Source organism: Camelina sativa, chromosome 15, assembly GCF_000633955.1.
Source record: "Camelina sativa cultivar DH55 chromosome 15, Cs, whole genome shotgun sequence".
Lineage (NCBI taxonomy): Eukaryota > Viridiplantae > Streptophyta > Magnoliopsida > Brassicales > Brassicaceae > Camelina > Camelina sativa.
In genome coordinates, this window is record NC_025699.1 from 27,841,483 (window position 1) to 27,850,750 (window position 9,268).

Here is a 9,268-nt window from a genome sequence, read left to right on the forward strand (position 1 = left end):
TTTTTAGGGTATTCTAAGGTTTACAGATTACAAATTCTAAAAATTTCTATGATATATCTTATACTTATTTTAGTATATAGGGTAAAACGTAGAAAACGAATTCTGAATTGATGTAGAATGAAGAAAAACGTAGAATACATATTCTTAATTTTGTAGAACATACAAAATTCAGGTTCTGAAATTTTTAGAACAAATTTTCTGTCTAAACTTCGTAGAACATTTACAAACTGTAGAATGAACAATCTAAATATTTCAGAAAGAGAAAAAATCGTAGAAAGTCTATTCTAAACAATTTAGACCATAAATCAGCAATTTACAAACTGATTTTTAACACCCAAAACATTTTTTTTTCAAATTTTTTTTTTTCACAGTTGTATACTAACATGGGTTTTCTGTTTGTTTATTGGTTCAAACTCCTAAAAATTTCACTATTTCTATTAGTAGGGGTATTTTCGTCACAATTGACAATCTTCAAAAAAAAGTGTAGATGGCCAAATTTTTAGAAAAAGATCCCTTGTTTATAATTTTCCCAAGTTTAAAAGTTAAAATGAAGGTACATAAACGGTAAAAGTGGTTTTCTTGTCTTTTTATTTGGTTCGCCCATAAATAAACTAACATAAAGAAGTAAGTCAACGAAAGTTTGTATCAACAATTTTGTTCCAAAAACAAAGTCAAAAATATTAATTTTCATGTAAACAATATGTAACTATCATCATAACTGAGAAAGTTTTGGTTGTATTAGAAGTTTAGAACATGGACCGTAGCTTAATAACACTAAAAGGGATACTACTACTACTTCACATATTCGATTACACGATTACACACCACTAATAATTAACTTTATTTTAAAACTGATTTAGCTAAAAAGGTTTGGCTCAAGTGGTGGATTCACACATCACGAGATTCAGTGGATGTTAAATCACAGAAGCTGTAGTAGTACCACGGATCCACCTTAGCTTTTTTTCTTTCTTTCTTTCATTTCACGTCTGTGACTGAGTTTTTATTTATTTTAAAGAAGTGGACCGAACAGGTGGAGAGACTTGATTGGATGTATGCGTCTGTCACCAACGTAAAGACAGATCCTTAAAAGCTTATAGTTATGGTAGTAGTAAAAATCAGATTCTTCTTCTTCTTCGTAACGGTCCTCTTAGATTTTACAAAAGTCCCCACTCTAAAACTCTATACTATATATTGCATTTATAACATTAGCACGACGTTCAATAACAACTGACGCTTGTTTGTTTCGTATCTATGATCTATGCGGCCGTTTGATTCTAATATTTTAACGGTAAAAAAGAAAAAAAGGCAATGCTTTCAAGAACACGAATTTTTAAATAATAATAGTAAATGGTCTTTTCGATTTGAGCAAAAAAAAGTTTTCACTAATAATAATATTTATCACAGTTTTGTGATGAATAGTCAGCTTTCTCATTTTCTTTTAGATTTTTTTTTTTGGTGCAATAAAATTCTTTTTAATAATTTATTATTTGCTTTTATACAGGTTAGGACAACTAGTCGAGTATTTTTCTAATATAAATTGTGTTATCAATAAATGAACCTAACAAATACTGTTATCAATTTTTATAAGTAAACTAGGATTTCACCCGCGGTACACCGGGGGACTAATTTAGAAATTAATGTATTTTAAATAATAATTTTTAATTTATTTAGTTTTCAAATTTTCAATTAATTAACTTTTTGTCTAATTAATTTTGAATTTTGTTTAGAATTTTTTTTCTTCTTCAAACATTTTATAAAGTTTATAACCTAATTACTTAAATTTGTTATTAGATAGAATATAAAATTCTAGATTTGTTTTGTTCTCTAGAATTAAACAAAGGTATATGCCTATATAGTATGTTAGTGATATTTTTATGTGTATTTTTTTTTTGGAATATTAAGAATATGTTATAGTATGTGTAATATTTTGTAGTTCATATACTAAATAATTTATAAGTAAATTTTCAAAACTATGATTACAAATCTATAGTATATATGAGATAAACTAATAGTTTTAGTGTTGATTTTATATTCCAAACCGCCATGCTAGGCGGGTCAGGCAACATATTCAAAAAATTTTAATCCGCAAAAACTCATCATATGAAATCCGTGAAAGTAAAAATTATTTTTAAATACATAATACAAAATAAAAGTAAATCTGTGAGCAAGCAATATCTTTTATATTTTATTATTATTCTTTAAATAAGATATCAAATTGAATGGTAAATATGTTTGTTACCTTTTAAAATCATACCGTTAGTTTTTTTGAATGATATATTTTATATTTGATTTTGAACATTTATTTTAGTGAGAAATCAATGCGTTGAGATCAAAAATCTCGGCCACAGATCCTCCTCCAATATCGAAAATCAATTTTTTTCTTGGTTAGACAGATTGTTTAGGAAATTTGTATATGCAGAAAATATTGTTTTGTAAAATTGGAAACTTAATATTAATTAAATCAATTATAAAATTAATACTTAATGTTAAAGGGAGTGGTTCCAATTTTTTTGGAAATTTATTTAGGATGGGAAATCTTGTTTCCAAATATAGAAACTTAATATTAATTAATTAAATGAAAAACAAATTAATAATTAACTAATGGCAATTTTGTAAATAGGTGGCAACTTCAGGATTTATTTGCTAAATGTACTTGAAAAATGTATATATAGATGTGTTTTATTTTAAACTTCTTCTTACTAAGATGGGGAAGAATAATTATTGTAAAATTAATGGAAATGGAGTATTTTGTTTATATTCTAGGATTACCCAAAGATCTATGTATCTGTTTATTTATGTTCAACGTAGACTTTTTATCATTCAATAGACGTATAATTGTTTGATACTATTACCTACTAATACCTATGGCTATTATGCATTTAAGATGTTAATGTCACAGACAAAACAGAGAAGTTTAATGTGTGAAATTAAATCGTATTTTGAAGTCAATTACTTTGAATTTGAAGAATTGTTGTTTTCTTTGAATTTTATAAACACCCCTATTGATCAACGATAAATGTGATTCCAATATATTAACATACGTACAAGAAAAAATATCAACTAATTAAGTTATGACTTATGACTATCTCGAGTTTGATGGAGGCGTGTGAGGCCGTACATATTGCAGAATTCTCAAAGTACACTGACACAAGGGAAATTTCCAAATTGGGGTAGATTATGCTCTTTTGATAAATTTATTTAAGAAACTTATTTTTATATGTCATTCAAAATAATCTTTTTTTTTTTTAAAAAGAGTTCGTATAAGTCGAACAATAAACTTTTATCAAAAAAGTGTTCGAACGAATACAACACATGTTAAACTTACGGTGTAACATATTTGATATTTCTATGTAGAATATACACTATTATAGATTTATAGCATTACCTTTCTTGATAACGATGTAACGGAAGACTTCGCGAAAGTATCATTAAGATACTTCGTATTTTAATGATTCAGATTCATCTGCGAAATCGTGCTTGGTCCAAAAAAAAAAGAATCGTCTTGTTTCATATGTATGTAAAAGGGAGAAAAAGAAATACATTTGTCAAATTTATTTTAATACTCTCTGACTACTTCTAAGACTAATGAAGACCAATAATCACAAGCGTAGTTGTAACTCATCTCGCCTACGCTATCTTCTTGACCTTTTTAAATCTGAATATTTAGTTGTATTAACAAAATTACAACTTTACTAAGTTAGTACGTTTAGTACTTATTTTAGTTGTATTTAACAAAATTAAAACCTTACTAACAAAATTTTAGTTTTGTTAGTACTTTTAATATACCAATTTTAGTTGTATAAACAAAATTGCAACTTTACTAACAACTTATAATTTTGTAAATAGTTGTGATTAGATGGCTTATTAGAAGAAAAAGCTTGGATTCTAGCATGTACGCATGAGGGTGAAAGTAAACTTTTATGGTTATATTGATGTTTATTCGGATTCGCTCTGCTAACTGTAGGCATATTATTAAACATTTTTGTTTTGTTTTCTGGATGTGTCATGGTGAAAGTGACAATAAAAGCTTAAAAATATTTGAAAGATGATAACTCTATATATGTAGCGTTAAAATGAAGACTAATCCGCAGTTTACGCGAGCATAACCTTTTTTAAAATATAAAACATGGTTATATAGAAGAGTTCATATTTCTTTATAAAATGTTATGTTCACTCTACTTTGCCTACGTGAATAGTTCCAGAAAATTTTCTATAAATATTGTTTTCATAACAGCCTCTCTGTAAAAGTTTAATTCGCGACCTTTCGAATGTCAAATATGCTTTCATGTGTTTATATATATAAACTCGAGTTTAATATAAAATCAAGTATTTCAGATTGAGTTTTCTGAAATAAGAAGATAAAAACATCATCTTCTTGTTTGTCTGTTTCTAAAATTTTCTCAGTAAACCGATATTTGTGTTTCTTTCATTATCCAATTTATGAAAAATCGAGTTTATGAACCAAAAAAAAAATTACGTAGGGGAGGGTGTATTATTGGGGGGACCCAGCACGATTAAAAAGTCAAATACCCCCTCAGCCATCTTGTTGAAATAAAATAAAAATAAATAAATAAAAACTTGAAAACAATTTTTCGTTAAATTTCTCTAAATATTAATGATATCCACAACATGTGAATTGTTCCAGCAATTGCTGACCTTGCCATGAGGCACACACCTTGGAAGAGCCATTGTTCCATTGCCATCCTTTAAAGCCATTAATTAATACAACATACTAGTAGTAGTATCAGATTAGGATTTAGGATTACCATACTTCATTCACATATTAACAGTTTTTATAATTCCTACTATATGTTTAATATAGTTCTCGACTATACATTTTAATTAGGATGTATTCAAAAAAAAAAAAAATTCTCATCTTAAACTGTTATTATTTTTATTAAATTTTAAACGCTTAATTAAACATATCTTTTTAGGATATAAAGACTGTAGGTAGAGATATATATATATATATATATNAAAAAAAAAAAAAAAAAAAAAAAAAAAAAAAAAAAAAAAAAAAAAAAAAAAAAAACAGAGTATGATATCTAAAATTGTAAATAAATAAAACCAGAAAATTCCAAAGTCAAATATACGTTTTCCCAAGTGAGAAAGGACCTATTTAAAAAAAAAAACAACAACCATTGATGAACACCAAATCATAATCAACGGTGGAACTGAAAAAGAAAAAAGAAAAACAAATAACAAATAGTAGTAGTATTGAAAAGACTAAAACGGTGGATAGGTTCGTCGTTTTGAGTGGTATAAAAAGAGAAGGCGTATCTCCTTTGCAACAGAAGCTCGCTTCACCCACTTTCTCTCTCCTCTTCTTTCTCCTCCTCTCTCTCTGGTGTGTGTGTGTGATCGAGTGGTGAAAACGAGAGAGAGAGACGTCGTTTCGTTGAAGGAGAGATGTCAGGTCTCGAAGATATCAAGAACGAGACCGTTGATCTGGTAATTTCTATTTTCGATTTCTTCTCGCCTTTAGATTAATCGATCGTTAATTTAATTTCGTTATCAGTGTGTGTCTTTTATTAGAATCATCATGCCCACAAAGTGTTCGATGATATGCTTGAATGAAAAAAAATAGATCTGTTTCTTTGCATGGGTTTGGCGTTTTGATTGATTCTTTTGTTCGAATCATTATCTCATGATTCTTTCTCCTTTTTTCTTGGGATCGGATACTGAATCTTTAATTTTCCCTAAAAAAAAAAATCTCAGATTTTTCTCTGTTAAAAAATTGGGGGTGTTTTTTTTTTGTTTCCTTCTTCGTCTTCTTCTAGCTTACTCAATTCCCGATGATTCTATCATGGATCCGATATAAACCCAAATCAGGATTTTGTTTTGTTTACCCATAATAATGAATCATTGAAAAAAAAAAAGATTAAAACTTTCTTAAAATTTAGGGTAAAATAACAGAAGTCTTGTTTAGCTTTTAGGCGTTATTAGACAAGAAAAAGTAGAGATTTTTTTACTGTTCATCAGAAAAAAGTAGATCTACGCTAAAACAACAACTACTAAACTACTACACACATGTGAAACGCTGAAAAAAATAGAGAGAGAGATAAGAAAACAGATCGTCTTTTTTAGTGGTGGAGCTAAGCTTAAGCTACGTCTCAATTAAAAGTCGTTTTCACATAATTTAATTAAATAGGAGAAAGGAAAAAAATATACACATAAAGTTGATTTTGCTTGTGATATAAAGGAAAATAAAAAGTCATCTTTTTTTTTTTCTCTCCCAAGATAACGTTTTTGCTGTTAAAGCAGTTCATAATATTCTATCTTCCACCCATAAAAATACAAGAGTTTTTAATAAATTCATTTTTAAAAATTAAATTGTTGTTGAAGTTAGAATTTTAATGTACCCTTTCCGTAGTACGTTTTTTTTAAATGCATTTGTTTGGCTTTTAGTAAAACATCTATTAATAGACGCAACTTGTGGATTTTCCTCGTTGATTGAAAAAAATCCAGTTTTTTTGTGAAATTGTTTTATGACCGAAATACCCTTAACCGGACCTTGGCTTTCACGCCGGAAAGTAGCCACCTTTCATGGAGGGAATCCCGCAGGCGCGTGTGTTGGACGTTCCCTAACACGTGCATTGTTGTAATAGTAGTAGCAGTAGTAGTAGTGGTGGTGGTGGTGGTCCCTGTCTCCTCCACTGCCAGATTCTTTTTACCTTTCTTTGTCACAACTTGAGTCAACGCCACTCTACAACTTCCGAGCCGCCGAGTTGGATCGTTTCTGACAATTGGTAAAAGATTTCAGAACTAAAAAAAGTTTTCATCTTTTTACCCTTTTGTTGTTGTTTGAAGATGTATGAGTTACTACTATTGGTTTGGTTTGGTTTCTGATCAAAATTTTGATTCTCTCAGGAAAAAATTCCGATTGAGGAAGTTTTCCAGCAGCTAAAATGTACGAGGGAAGGGTTGACGACGCAGGAAGGGGAAGACAGGATTCAGATTTTTGGCCCCAACAAGCTCGAAGAGAAGAAGGTTCCAGTTTGACTAAGCATTGTTGTTTCCTTATATCAGAATTCTTTGGTTTTGTATATATGTTGTGAACTCACGAGGTTGTTGTTTCATTCAAAATAACAGGAAAGCAAAATTCTGAAGTTTCTGGGGTTCATGTGGAATCCGCTTTCATGGGTCATGGAAGCTGCTGCTATCATGGCCATTGCTTTGGCCAATGGTGATGGTAGACCTCCGGATTGGCAAGATTTTGTGGGTATCATCTGTCTGCTTGTCATCAACTCCACAATCAGTTTCATTGAAGAAAACAATGCCGGAAATGCCGCAGCTGCTCTCATGGCTGGTCTTGCTCCTAAAACCAAGGTAATGTGTTTGTATTTGTTGTGACGTTATTGTACAAAACATTTCAGAGACTTTTCTTGAGCTTAACCTGTTTCTCTGCTTTCAGGTTCTTAGGGATGGAAAATGGAGTGAACAAGAAGCTGCTATTCTTGTCCCTGGTGATATTGTTAGCATTAAACTTGGAGACATTATTCCAGCCGATGCCCGTCTTCTTGAAGGAGATCCTTTAAAGGTTGATCAGTCTGCTCTAACTGGAGAGTCCCTTCCTGTGACCAAGCACCCTGGTCAAGAAGTTTTCTCTGGTTCAACTTGTAAACAAGGAGAAATCGAAGCGGTTGTCATAGCCACAGGAGTTCACACCTTCTTTGGTAAAGCTGCTCACCTTGTGGACAGCACTAACCAAGTTGGGCACTTCCAGAAAGTTCTTACATCCATTGGAAACTTCTGTATCTGTTCTATTGCTATCGGTATCGTGATTGAAATAATTGTCATGTACCCTATCCAACGCCGAAAGTACAGAGATGGAATTGACAATCTCTTAGTCCTCTTGATCGGTGGTATCCCCATTGCTATGCCCACGGTCTTGTCTGTGACTATGGCTATCGGGTCTCACAGGTTGTCTCAGCAGGGTGCCATCACCAAACGTATGACAGCCATTGAAGAAATGGCTGGTATGGATGTCCTGTGCAGTGACAAAACCGGGACACTAACCCTCAATAAATTGAGTGTGGATAAAAACTTGGTTGAGGTTTTCTGCAAGGGTGTGGAGAAAGATCAGGTTCTACTATTTGCAGCTATGGCTTCTAGGGTGGAGAACCAGGATGCTATTGATGCAGCCATGGTTGGAATGCTTGCTGATCCAAAGGAGGTATAACCCTTAAAAGTTTTAATTACTTCTAAAGTTTAGTGAATGCAAGAAAACTAGTTCTTATTTTTCACTTGTTGTTTTGTAGGCCCGAGCTGGAATCAGGGAGGTTCACTTCCTTCCATTCAACCCCGTGGACAAGAGAACTGCTTTGACTTACATCGACTCTGATGGTAACTGGCACAGAGTCAGCAAAGGTGCTCCCGAGCAGGTGATGAATCTTCAACTTTCACCCACAGTTAAATTTTTTCTTTATACGGTCTACTAATTCGATTCTCCTACACAGATCCTTGACCTTGCCAATGCCAGGCCTGACCTTAGGAAGAAGGTACTCTCTTGTATTGACAAGTACGCCGAGCGCGGTCTTAGGTCACTGGCAGTTGCTCGTCAGGTACTTATATATCATTGATTCTTACATTTTCTGTCTTTTGCATTTTCTTTTTGCCTGGAAACAATTGCTCAATTGCCTGTTCTTATTCCTTTTTAGGTGGTCCCCGAGAAAACAAAAGAAAGTCCAGGTGGACCATGGGAATTTGTCGGCTTGTTGCCTCTTTTCGACCCTCCAAGACACGATAGTGCCGAAACCATTCGCAGGGCGTTGAATCTTGGTGTCAATGTTAAGATGATTACTGGTACCTATATTTATTCATATAACTATTTTTTGGTCCATGAAATTTANATGATCACTGGTAACTATATTTATTCATATAACTATTTTTTGGTCCATGAAATCCATGGTTATTTAGATGTTTTCCCCTAACATGTGCTCTAACTACGTTGCCAGGTGATCAACTTGCTATTGGTAAGGAAACTGGTCGCAGGCTTGGAATGGGAACCAATATGTATCCATCTGCTGCTCTTCTCGGCACTGACAAGGACTCGAACATTGCATCCATTCCTGTTGAGGAGTTGATTGAGAAGGCTGATGGGTTTGCCGGCGTCTTTCCAGGTTATAACTTGCTTTCACTTTTAAACCTTATCATATGTTCATTATAAAAGTTTGTTATATTGATCCAAGCTTCTTATGTTTTCTGATTGCAGAGCACAAATATGAAATTGTGAAAAAGCTGCAGGAGAGGAAGCACATTGTTGGCA

The 9,268-nt window shown here is 32.1% G+C and overlaps 1 pseudogene; it reads left to right on the forward strand.

Annotated features, from left to right (window-relative positions):
• The window catches only part of LOC104747743, a 7,806-nt pseudogene continuing 3,819 nt past the window's right edge, over positions 5,282–9,268 (forward strand).